A 13,135-nucleotide genomic window follows, 5' to 3' on the forward strand; every position below is an offset into this window, starting at 1 on the left:
AAAAAAAAAAAAAAAAAAAAAGAAAATGATTTGGGCCAGGTCTTGTCTTATATTTGAGATAATAGGCAACTTTGATGGATCTGACCTGGAAAACCCCTTCCAATACTTGCCTGTTGATATCTAGGGGTATTTATTTATTTATTTATTTTTGAGACAGAGTCTGATTCTGTCACCATGGGTAGAGTGCCGTGGCACCATCATAACTCACAGCAACCTCAAATTCTTGGACTCAAGTGATCCCCTTGCTTCAGCCTCCCAAGTAGGTGGGATCACAGGTGCCCGCCACAAGACCCTGCTAATTTTTCTATTTTTAGTAGAGACAGGGTCTCGATTTTGCTCAGGCTGGTCTTGAACCCCTGAGCTCAAGGGATCCTCTTGTCTCAACCTCCCAGAGTGCTGGGATTACAGGGGTGAACTACCACACCAGGCCCCCTCTAAGGGCCTTGAATTCAAACACTCTTGGTATACAAGGAGTCACATTTTGGGGTGAAATTTCCTGAGCTCCTTCACAGGACACCAATTGTGAATATGTTTCTTATGCATTGGGTAAATACTACAAAGGATAGTTTGAATTTCTGATATTTTATGTTAATGGAAGTGTCTTACAGAAGCTATATAATAATGCAGAAAATGGCTCAGCGCCCTTAGCACAGTGGTTAGAGCACCAGCCACATACACCGGGCCTGCTGGGTTCAAACCTGGCCAGAGCCTGCTAAATAACAACAACTACAACAAAAAAATAGCCGGACATTGTGCTGGGTGCCTATAGTCCCAGCCCCAGGAGACTGAGGCAAGAGAAATAACTTATGCCCAAGAGTTTGAGGTTGCTGTGAGCTGTAACACCAATGGCACTCTACCAAGGGCGACATAGTAAGAGTCTGTCTCAAAATAATAATAATGCAGAAAATGCAACTCTAAGATCTTAGAAGACCACAGCAAACGGAACCATAGTATGGGACCTGGGTAGACATGGACCTGAGTCCTGATTTACATCCCCTAAAATGTTTCATCTTGTTTCACGTGGTGCTAAAGGAAGTGAGGCACGTCTCTTCTTCCAGGAGTTTCCAGTTGTGCGGTCTGTGTTTGCATCTCACTGAGGCTTGGGTCTACCCCAGAGTCACCACATTAAACATTTTGGGCAGACTTTTAAAATCTTAACAGTATTTTAATATTCATCTCTGGGGATGTCCAAAGGAAACAAGCAAATACAGTTTTTAAGGACTAGTGAATGAAGTTCTTTTAGGTGAAATGTTCTAGTAGTGGTTCAGTTTTAAGCTGAATTTTAACAATCTCCTCGGAACTGCTTCCTTGGGAGGCAACTTCTCAGGGCAGGACCTTGTTGGTGGCCCACTATGTGTGGCCTCTCCGAGGAGCTGTGGGCTCTGCAGGCCTTTATGTGTACATAAATTCAATTGTTCCCCTCAGAACACAGAGGAAACCTCTAATTTCAAGGGGAGGCCTAAGCCATAGATATGTAAACGTTCTGCCATCTACTACTCTTCAAATGGGAGCTGAAAGTTTCCACCTCTTAAAAGAAATAAAGGCATGAGGGAGGAGCTCACCTAATGTGCATGTTGTGAGGGTATATAACACGCCCCCTGGGTGAGGGGCTCTTCTACAAATGGAACTTTACCCTGGAAGTGAGAACAATGTAACCTAAAAATTGTACCCCCATATTAATTTGAATAAATTAAAAAAAAATAACAGTACCCCCTGGCTGACCACCCTGGAGCGGCTCTATCTGGAGTGAGTGCGTATTTCCCAGGCCTGAACTATGTGCAGCCACCGAGGTTGTGAGTTGCTCTATGCACATGCCCTCCACCCACAGTCCTCCCTGTAGCACCTAAGTCCCAGCCTGGCCTAGATGCCTCCTGTCCTGCTTTCAGTGGAGCCTCAAATTGGGTCAGTCACACCAAAAGGGCTTTCTGGAAGGAGTACACTAGAATTTCTGTTCAGGGGAAGAGAGATGTTGGCCTGGGGCCATTTACCTAACCAATACTGGCTCCCTAAAGAGCACCTCCCACACCCGTTGGTAAGACAGAGCTGAGTTCTTTGCTTGGTGAAGAGAGAGAGCAGCAGCCCTGTCACGGAGCCTCTGGGGTGGCCATGGGGAAGGGGACAGGAGAGATCTCACTGAGAATTTCAAGTTCAGTTTAAGAGGGATTTTCATGCCTGTAATCCCAGCACTTGGGAGGCCGAGGCAGGTGGATTGCCTGACCTTACAGGTTTGAGACCAGCCTGAGCCAGAGAAGACCTTGTCTCAAAAAATAGCCAGGTGTTGTGGTGGGCACCTGTAGTCCCAACTACTCAGGAGGCTGAGGCAAGAGAATTGGTTGAGCCCAAGGGTTAGAGGTTGCCGTGAGCTTTGATGCCATGGTACTCTACCGAGTGTAGAGTGACAAAATGAGACTCTGTCTGAAATGAAAAAAAAGAGATTTTTGTTTGTTTGTTTGTTTAATGCAGGGGCCTGATTGGAGATCAAGATAGAGCAGTTTTAGGCAGGTGCAAACAGCAAGGCCAAGGATCTGAAGTGTCTCAGGTGTGAAATGTATGTTGATGCTTCCTGTTAAAAGGTTGATGGTTCTTTTGGAAAATTCCTGTAATGAACAATTGAGTTATTTGCCTGTGCAAGAGTCTCTTGGAATAGTAAAGTTACTGAACCAAAGACAATGGAAGAATACAGTCACACCCAGGGGTGTCCAAGCTTTTTTCTTTTCTGCTGCATATTGGAAGAAATGTGGACTTGGGCTACACAGTAAATATACAAACAATAATGACAGTTGAGCAAAAACAAAGGTCCATGCATACTTTTTGTGATATCTGACATCACAAATAAACAAAAGAGTCCTCAAATAATCTGCACGGGGCCCCAGGCCACAGGTTGGACACCTCTGCCAATAGGCAGTCACCTGGGAACAAAGCGGATGGCTTCTGCCTCCCTCTGATTAGGCACCAGGCCTAGAGTAAAGTCTGAGGAATAGAACACCTGCCCAGTAGATGTTATATATTTAAAAAGTTAAAAAGCCAGACATCGGCTCCATGTCTGTAGCTCAGTGGTTAGGGTGCCGGCCATATACACTGGGGCTGGCAGGTTCAAACCCAGCCGAGCCCTGCCAAACAACAATGACAACTACAACCAAAAAGTAGCCAGGCATTGTGGCGGGCACCTATAGTCCCAGCTACTTTGGAGGCTGAGGCAAGAGAATCGCTTAAGCCCAGGAGTTTGAGGTTGCTATGAGCTGTGATACCATGGCACTCTACTGAAGGCGACATAGTGAAACTCTGTCTCCCCCCAGAAAAAAAGCCAGACATCATGGTGGCATCTGTAGTCCCAGCTACTCAGGAGGCTAAGGCAAGAGGTTAGCTTGAACCCAAGAATTTGAGGTTGCTGTGAGTGATGCTGACACCACAGCACTCTACCCCAGGTGACACACTGAGACTTTGTCTCCAAAAAATAAAAATAAATACATAAAAAACTCAGGACGTCAGCCCATGGCATTCGGGGAGGGGCATGGAGGGGAGTCAGAAAATAAGCTTCACCTGTTCTAGACCCCGCACCTGTAAGTGACAAGCCTGAGTGTCAGTCCCACCACACTGCAAAGTGCCCAGGTGATTCAGCTACTGGGGGCGTAAATATACCAGCAGGTGTCATTTATCACACAGTGAACATATTCCAGGCACAGCTGGTCTTCATGGGCAGCATTGCTGGGGAAACTGAGGTTCAGAGGATTTTAGTAAGCAGTCTGAGGTGAGGCAGCCTAGACAAGTGGCTGTGTGGGACTCAAACCTGCCCTCTCTGCCTCCCCAGCTCTTCTTTCCCAGACCGGTCAGGGAAAGCCTTCTTGTTTTGCTGCAGAAGTGCGAAGCTCCTGCCACAGCTGCTGCACACAGCCATTGGATTCTGAGAAGCCAGTTGTTACTACAGGCAGCAAGAACAAGGTAGGTTCTGCGGTTCATTCTTAGGTTCAATTTGTGTGTAAGTTGGAACAGGGGCCTATAATTGCCTCAGTTCATTAAGGGTGAGTCAAACATTGGATGTTTGCAACTAGGGGACTGCCTGTACTTCTATTGAAGATTCCTTATAGGAGAAATTAGAAAGATACCTTACAGTCCAATCAGCCAAAGTTAATGTAAAAAATGAAAAAAGAAAGAAAAAAGATTCCTCACAGGAGTGATTGCAAAGGTAGGGACAGATTGTTTTAACCGCATGAGAATGGCCTGAGTACAGCTACAGCTGCCCAGACTGTTCAGGCTGATTAGCCAAAGACCACAGACTGGGTGGCTGGTAAACAACAGAAAGGTATTTCTCACAGTTCTGGAGGCTGGGAAGTCCAAAATTGAGATGCCAGCAGATGCAGTGTATTTTGAGGGCCTGCTTTCTACCTGTATATCATGGCTTCGTGCCACACCCCACACAGTGGAAGGGGCTAGTGGGTCTCTTCTCTAAAGGCACTAATCCCATTCATGAGGGCCCCACACTCAGAGCATAGTCACCTCCCAAAGGCTCCGCCTCCTAAAACCATCGCCTTGGGTGGTAGGATTTTTTTTTTTTTTTGAGACAGAGCCTCAAGCTGTCCCCCTGGGTAGAGTGCCATGGCATTACAGCTCACAGCAACCTCCAACTCCTGGGCTCAAGCGAGTCTCCTGCCTCTGCCTCCCAAGTAGCTGGGACCACAGGCGCCCGCCACAATGCCCGGCTATTTTTTGGTTGCAGCCGTCATTGTTGTTTGGCGGGTCCGGGCTGGGGATTCGAACCCGCCACCTTAGGTGTACGTGGCTGGCGCCTTAGCCGGTTAAGCTATAGGTGCCGAGCCGGGTGGTAGGATTTTGACATATGAATTTTCTAGGGGGAAGGGACAAACAGTTCATTGCAGCAGCTTGGGGTACAGTCCTACCACACCAGGAGAGAGGCTTCAGCCTCTCTGGTCCCAGCTCCTCCTACACTGTACTAGGAAGGCTTTTGCTATCAGAAACCCATCAGCAAAGGAGAGAGAAAACTCGGCTTCCTGGGAGGCTGCTGGGAAACCCTGGCTGAGGTGATTGTGTGATCAAGTTTTGACCCATTTCCAGCTGACCCACTGGACATGGGTATAGGGAGCAGACACCTGCCGACCTGGGGCTTGAGGGAGGCCACGTGCCAAGGACCAACCTGGTGGCTCTCAGGACAGGCAGCCTCTGAGTGATTACCTATCCTTTTGAGGTTCATATGAACCCAGGCCCCACTTCAGACCCTGCTATGGTGTGCTCTGTGTACCGTAGTGTCACCCTGGGCTAGTGGCTCAGCCTCCCTGTGTCTCAGATCCTCATCTCTACCACAGAGGGATCACGCTGCCTTGCAGAGTTGCTGTGATGCTTGACCATCGCTAATGGTGTCTATAAAGCTCTGGCAAAGTGCCCAAGACACAGGAGGTGCTCAGTAAGTGGCAGCCACTGCTCTTAGGATAATTAATGTGACCAATGTTAAGAGCACCTGACAACCTCCTCACAGGCACGTTATCCCTTGCAAGTCAGCATGCCTTCTTCCTCTACTCAGGGGTAGCCCAAGACCTGAGGAACCAGATCCCCTGAGGACAGACTGGGATGACTAGTCTTCCTTCTCGCCCTCCCTGACTCTGTCCCTCGTGCTAGGGCCCTGCCTTCACCAGACCTGACCCACAGGAGCTGCCAGGTGCTCAGAGACAGACAGCCTGTAGGAGATACGGAGCTGAGGGCTGCTGTGGGCCTACACCCAGCAGGAGCCTCCTGACCTTTGGGAGGCACAGGAAGCCTGGGGAGGCAAGAGAAACCTGTCCTCCTGTGGTGAGCAGCCAGCCAGGTGCTGGTGGCTATGTGGACGTGCCTCTGCAGAAGTATCACCTCTGGAGAAGCTCGGCCTGGCTGTAGGGAGCCACAGCTCCGGCTCTTTCTCCTGCGCCATGCCTGGAGCCTTCCGGGGACAGCCTCCCAGCTCCCCCTACTCTGTCTCTTAAGACAGAAGTGAGCTTGGAACATGGAGGCTGGTCTTTTCCTTCTGCCACTTCTGGGAAAGGCAAGGAAGGAGAGGGCCTGGCTCCTACAGTACAGACTGTGCTGGAGAGAGAGGAGGAGCTCTGTAGCCCTACAGGGCATCGTCCACATGGAGGGACAAAAGCATGTTACAGAGCAGTCTGAACAGTACACTCCTCAGTAACGTGCCTCAGAGCTCCTCCTCCCTCTCTAACACAGTCAGTGCTGCAGGAGCCAGGCCCTCTCCTTCCTTGCCTTTAGTCTGAATAGTATAATCCTAGGCTGGGCGTGGTGGCTCAAGCCTATAATCCTAGCACTCTGGGACGCTGAGGTGGGTGGATTGCTTGAGCTCAGGAGTTTGAGATCAGCTTGATCAAGAGCAAGACCCCATTTCTACTAAAATTAGAAAAATGAGCCAGGCGTGGTGGTTCACACATGTAATCCTACCACTCTGGGAGGCAGAGACAGGTGGATTGCTTGAGCTCACGAGTTCAAGACCAGCCTGAGAAAGAGTGAGATCCTGTTTCTACTAAAAATAAAAAAATAAAAAATAAACTGAGGCAAGAGATCACTTGAGCCCAAGAGTTTGAGGTTACTGTGAGCTATGATGCCATAGCACTCTGCCCAGGGCAACAGCTAAAGACTCTGTCTCAAAAAAAAAAAAGAAAGAAAAATGAGCTGGGCATTGTGGTGGGCACCTATAGTCTCAGGTACTTGGGAGGCTGAGGCAAGTAGACGGCTCAAGGTCAAGAGTTTGAGGTTGCTGTAAGCTATGATGTCACAGTACTCTACCAAGGGCAACAAAGTAAGACTCTGTCTCAAAAAAAAAGAAAAAAGTATAATTCTATCTACAAACTAAAAGCTACACTAGCTGGATGCAGTGATGTGCACTGTAGTTCCAGGTACTTGGGAGGCTGAGGCAGGAGGATCACTTTAGCTCAGCAGTACAACTCTTCTGTGAGCTCAGATTGAACCACTGCACTCCAGTCTAGGCAACAGAACAAGATGTAGAAATGTAAAAAAAAAAAACCAAAGAACATCAAGATGTCCTACCCATCAAGATTCTTTGTTACAAGCAAAAGAAACTATTATAGTTCAGAACAATTTGGGCAGAAAAGAAATTTGTGAAAATGACTTGGGGAGGTCCTGAGAATCTCCAAGTGGACTGCAGAGCCAAAAATATCTTATGAGCTCTGCTGACACCAACCACTGGTGGTGACTGGCTCTCTGTGCCCAGAATGGGCACCGTGCAGTCTCTTCCTTTATTAGCCTCTGATTCTAGTTCTAGGCAGAAGGTGGATTACTAGAGCCTCTATCAGGTGTCAGGCAACACAGGCTAGAAAGTGAGTGTCTGATATCTCTGCTTCAAGCTAGTACATCCTCCAGACATAGACAATGGGTTCAGATGACAAATTTGAGTGACAAATGTCCCAAGATATCAACAGTGGTTATCACTGGTTGGCTGTATTCTAGGGTGTTTTTTTTTTTTAACTTATTATTGAGAACTTCAAATACACACAAAGACAGAATATTAAAATAAATCCCATCTTCAGTTATCAGCAATTGTGATATTGTGAAATAGATATTTGGTCTTTATCTTGCTTCCTAATGTACAACTAAAATCCTTGGATTCTTCCGAAGTGGTAAATGTCTTTGGGGATGCTAATCAGCTGACTGGTGGCAGTTTCAAGTCTGGGGGGGCATAGGAAAGAGAGAGGCAGGATTAGAGGGCAAGATTTTCAGCTTCATCCCCAACCTCTGGGAGGGGAGAAGGGCCAGGGGTTGAGTTTATCAATAATGGCCAGTGGTTTAATCAATCATGAAGCTTCCTTAACCAAAAGCCTGGGTTGAGGCGGCGCCTATGGCTCAGTGGGTAGGGCGCCGGCCCCATATACTGAGGGTGGTGGGTTCAAACCCAGCCCAGGCCAAACTGCAACAAAAAATAGCCAGATGTTGTGGTGGGCACCTGTAGTCCCAGCTACTTGGGAGGCTGAGACAAGAGAATCACCTAAACCCAGGAGTTGGAAGTTGTTGTGAGCTGTGACGCCCATAGCACTCTACCGAGGGTGATAAAGTGAGACTCTGTCTCTAAAAAAAAAAGGTTCAGGCTCGGTGCCTGTGGCTCAAGAGGCTAAGATGCCAGCCACATACACCTAAGGTGGCGGGTTCGAATCCAGCCCAGGCCCAACAAACAACAATAATGGCTGCAACCAAAAAATAGCCGGGTGTTGTGGTGGGCGCCTGTGGTCCCAGCTACTTGGGAGGCTGAGACAGGGGACTCGCTTGAGCCCAGGAGTTGGAGGTTGCTGTGAGCAGTGAAGCCATGGCACTCTACCCAGGGGGACAGCTTGAGGCTCTGTCTCCAAAAAAAAAGGTTCGAGGAGTTTCCAGATAGCGGAATGTGTGGAGGTTTCTGGAGCATGGTGCACCCCTTCCCCCATACCTCACCCTATGTGCCTCTTGTAATGTCCTTTATAATAAACCAGTAAGTGAAAGTAAAGTGTTTTCCTGAGGTCTGCGAGCCACTCTAGCAAATTAATCGAGCCCAGGAAAGGGATTGTGGGAACCCTGATTTACAGCCATGTGTCAGAAGCACAGCCCAAGGCTGGCAATTGGCATCATGGGGAGGGGGGCAGTCTTTTGGACTGAGCCCTCAACCTATGGGATCTTTCCCTGTAGACAGTTTCAGAACTCAATTGAATTAGAGGACACCCAGCTGGTAGGAAAATAGTGCCACACATCTGGTCTCAGGAATACTCTGTCGATTGTTTGATGAGAGAATAAGGAGACCACTTTGGTTTGGTTTTTCCCTTATATCCACAGAGCGATTTTGTTCCATTTATACTTCCCTCCACTTCCCTCCCACCCTTTCAAAGTAAACACCAGTCATCATGTAAAGTCATCTCTAAATATTTTAGCACTTATCCCTAAAAGATAAGGATTATATTTTAAAATTGTAACTTTAATACCATGGTCACACTTTTTTTCAGAGCTTTTTTCTTTTTTTAGAGACAGAGTCTAGTTTATTGCCCTTGGTAGAGTGCCGTTGCATCACAGCCCACAGCAACCTCCAGCTCTTGGGCTTAGGTGATTCTCTTGCCTCAGCCTCCTGAGTAGCTGGGACTACAGGCATCCACCACAACACCCAGCTATTTTTTTTGTTGCAGTTTGGCTAGGGCCCTGTTTGAACCCACCAACTTCAGTATATGGGGCTGGCGCCCTACTCACTGAGCCACAGGTGCTGCCCTTTTGCGGAGCTTTTTATATTTGCATTTATTCTCCATTTAACCTTTAATATACTACTATAGTTGAATATATTAAACTATAGTTTAATATACTACTAAAGTTGAATATCAACCTTTAATATACTACAAAAACAATAGGAAGTATTGAGCAGGTTATGATTAGAGTCCCTCCTTCATTCGTTACTGCATGTAAAATGCCAGCAGTGAGTGTTGTTCTCGGATCCCAGTAAGAGGCGTGACACCGAACACCATCTCTGCGATGATATTCATCCTCATTTGCTTTTCCATTGTAATGGCACCATCTTTCCTGACTTGGATCAAAGTCCACCAATTCTACTTGATTCATTCTTTTGAGACAGAGTCACAAGCTGTTGCCCTAGTGCCATGGCATCATCATACCTTACAGCAACCTCCAACTTTTGGCCTCAAGAGATACTCTTGCCTCAGTTTTTCTATTTTTTTTTTTAGTAGAGACCGGGTCTTGCTCTTGCTCAGAGCTGGTCTCAAACTCATGAGCTCAAGCAATCCACCCACTTTGGCCTCCCAGAGCTGGGATTACAGGCGTGAGCCACCCAGCCCAGCCTCCTTTGATCCATTTCATCTTTGGGGATGCTAATCAGCTGACTGGTGGCAGTTCCTTCTTCTCTGGTAGGAGTTTTTCCAGCAGAGAGAATTCATCAGGAGAAAGCAAGCCATTCTCAGGAAAGCTTACCTTAAATTCAATGATTAAGTGACCCTTTTCATATGGTCTATGATAAATTGGCATGCCTTCTTTTATTACACACTTGCTATCTCCATGTCTGACAGTCTGAACTGGATAAAAAGTGATGACTATGGTTTGGTTGTCAAGAGTAGATATTGGGGCTCAGCGCCTGTAGCTCAGCACCTAGGGTGCCAGCCACATACACCAGAGCTGGCGGGTTCAAACCCAGCCCTGGCCTGCCAAACAACAATGACAACTACAACCAAAAAATAAGTGAATGTTGTGGCGGGTGCCTATAGTCCTAGCCACTTGGGAAGCTGAGGCAAGAGAATCGCTTAAGCCCAAGAACTTGAGGTTGCTGTGAGCTGTGACACCATGACACTCTACTGAAGGTGACATAGACTCTGTCTCAAATAAAAAAAAAAAAAGAGTAGTGTTGGCTTTTGGCAGCCACACAAGGCTTCAATCAGCTGCACGTCCATACACAAGCAAAGGGCTTCTCCTCCTCCAGTAAGAACAGCATGATCCTTCTTATCTAACACATGGTTGATATCTCCTGGCTCCAGTCCTGGTTCTTGGTCTCCTTCACCACGGAATGTTTTCTTCTGGCCATCTTTCATGACTTCGTCAATATGAGCTTCTAGAATCTTCTTCTTTGGAGCAGCACCTGTGGCTCAGTGGGTAGGGTGCCAGCCCCGGCCAAACTGCAACAGAAAAAATAGCTGGGCTTTGTGGTGGGCACCTATAGTACCAGCTACTGAGGAGACTGAGGCAAGAGAATCGCCTAAGCCCAGGAGTTGGAGGTTGCTATAAGCTGTGACACCACAGCATTCTACCAAGGGCAATAAAATGAGACTCTGTTTCTAAAAAAAAAAAAAAAAAAAAGAGTCTTCTTCTTTGAACTTCTATTGCAGCTTTTACATTCATCTTTAGGACTGATCTGTTCCCTGTGTCCCTGGCACTCCAGCACACAGACTGAATTTGCTGAACCTTTCCAAGTCCTATCTGATGAATTCTTATTTGCATTGCGGCACCTTGGCACGTGGTTGCACTTTAAAAAACTAACAACAAATTGAGGATATTTTCTCTCTTCTTTGTGCTTTTCTTTATTACTTTGATGATGAGAAAAAAACAAAGTTTTTCCAGTTTTTAATTTGTTTTCAAAAACATTAATCCACAGGTTGGTATGTCCTGCACACCCTGTCCCGAGGAAGGGCAGTCAGGGGACACAGCATATCCAGGGCAATAGTACGTCTGGTTTGTGTCGCAGTAACAAAAGCCTCCGGACAACAGTACTGGAGGCTCATTAGGGTCCAGGACAGAGAAGGGGAGGGTAAAGTGGGGGAGACCACCAGCGCCCTCCCCTCCCCCTGCTCCTCTCTGAGGGGAGTTGTGCTTGTTTTCTCTCTGCTGGAACCTTTCTCTGTGAGCCCTGCCCGCAGCTAGTCTGACTCTGAGTCTCTCTCTCTCCCCCCTCACCCCACACACATACACTCTCTCACATTCTCTCTCTCTCTCTCTCTTTCTCTCTGCCAGGGAGAGGACTCGGATTGGTCTAATTCTATCCTGGGAAGTGGAGCATGTTTATGTTTCACGGTGTGTTTAGCTCCCAAGTGCCCTGTGCTAAAAGCCTGCATGGATCTGGACAGAGCAGTGGCCAGAGGAAGGACACGCTCAGCTGGGCAGACTGCCCATTAGTCTATGCTGCCAGAGAGCTTGGTCAGGGCAGAGAACTTGGTCACCAGCCTACAGTGGTCAGGAAGCTGCTCAGCGCAGGGTAAGGGTGATCCTCAGGCAGCAGTGCACACAAGGGAGGCCTCGGACAGTGCAGAACCCCAGGCTGCTCACTGGCCAGGCCTTGGTCCAGCAGCAGGTGCCAAGGAAGAGCTCTGTGCCTTTGTGGGCCTGGGATCAATACCTGTTTTCTTTTTCCTGAGGTTCCACAGTGCCAGCCCACCTGTGCCATCTGGCTCACAGGACCGTAACAAGGAAGGGCGGAGGCAGGATGCGCCTTCCACGACCTCTGCCAAGGAAGGAAAGGAGTGACCAGAAGTCAGGAGGGTCTGGAGAACACTGGATAAATTCAGAATGGTGAGGAATGACCAGCAACCACTTGACCCAACCTTTCCATAGATGACAGCAGCTCCCAGGAAGGGATGCTGGCTGCTCCAAATCAAGGTAAGTTGCTGGAGCACTGAGGCAAATCCAGAAAGCTGCCCTCCACCCCAGCTTTTACCAGGGTTTGGACAAACAAGGAGGGAACAACTTTCCATTGGGGGAAGGCAACCTGGCGATTCATCTGGATAACACGGGGCTTTTCCAGTTAGATGGCAGGGGAGGATCAGATTGCAGAAGTCTGTGTATGCCTGGACTCCAACTATGGGCAATAGAGAACCACACTGGGTTCTTGAGCAGAGAAGTCACAGGATAAAAGTCCAATGGTGATACGAGAAATTAGGATGCAGAAAGTGCTGGGAGCCAAGTACGAAGCAGCTGCAGCTGCCCAGAAATGAGAGCATGATGAGCGGGACAGAGGTCATGAGGGATGAATTAGGTACGAGACATGCTATGAGGAGTAAATGGCAGGATACACCAGCTGACTGCACGGCCAACTTGTCAGATGAGCGGCTGACTCAGGCCTGATCCTTGTGTCCATGGGCAGTCACCAGCTCTGGCTAATATGAGCAAAGAGGAATTTAATGGCAACCCTCAGAGGGTGGAGAGCTCACAGAATGGACAGGAGATGGAGGAGATAGGCTTGGGAAAGTCAGGAAGTAAGGACTTTGCAGGGCCAGAAGCTGGTCATGGTCAGGACTCAGAGGCTGCAGCCACCCCTGCTGCACCTGTTTTGTAAATGACCTCTAGCCACCAGTGTCCTCAGCTAGCTCACTCAGGAGCCAAAGCCCTCAGCAAGAATGTCCAACTGGCCCGCGGAGGCCACATTCCTGTCCCTGCTGGCTGGGATGGGGGTGTGGCGGGAGGATGTGACCCTTTTGGCTCTCTTTGAAGGGAGTGGGAGTGCGTGTCCCTCAAGGAGTTCTGGCTGCTCTTAGGGTTTGGCATTGGACACTTCAAAAGGCAGCCAACCTCTACATGGCCTTGTCTCCATCACCTGCCCCCTGGCCTGCTGAGAACTCTCACCACCCTAGGCCTCTCCAGAGGCTGCCCTCCAAGACTGCTGGGGCTCTCAGATCTCCGTTCT

At 48.3% G+C, this 13,135-nt stretch overlaps 1 pseudogene; it reads right to left on the reverse strand.

Annotated features, from left to right (window-relative positions):
* Nucleotides 1–9,403: 9,403 nt before the first annotated feature.
* LOC100962681 lies at nucleotides 9,404–10,968 on the reverse strand (annotated as a pseudogene).
* Nucleotides 10,969–13,135: the final 2,167 nt, after the last annotated feature.

The sequence above is a fragment of the Otolemur garnettii genome, unplaced genomic scaffold, assembly GCF_000181295.1.
Source record: "Otolemur garnettii isolate 467f Iridium unplaced genomic scaffold, OtoGar3 scaffold00052, whole genome shotgun sequence".
In the NCBI taxonomy this organism is placed as follows: Eukaryota; Metazoa; Chordata; class Mammalia; order Primates; family Galagidae; genus Otolemur; species Otolemur garnettii.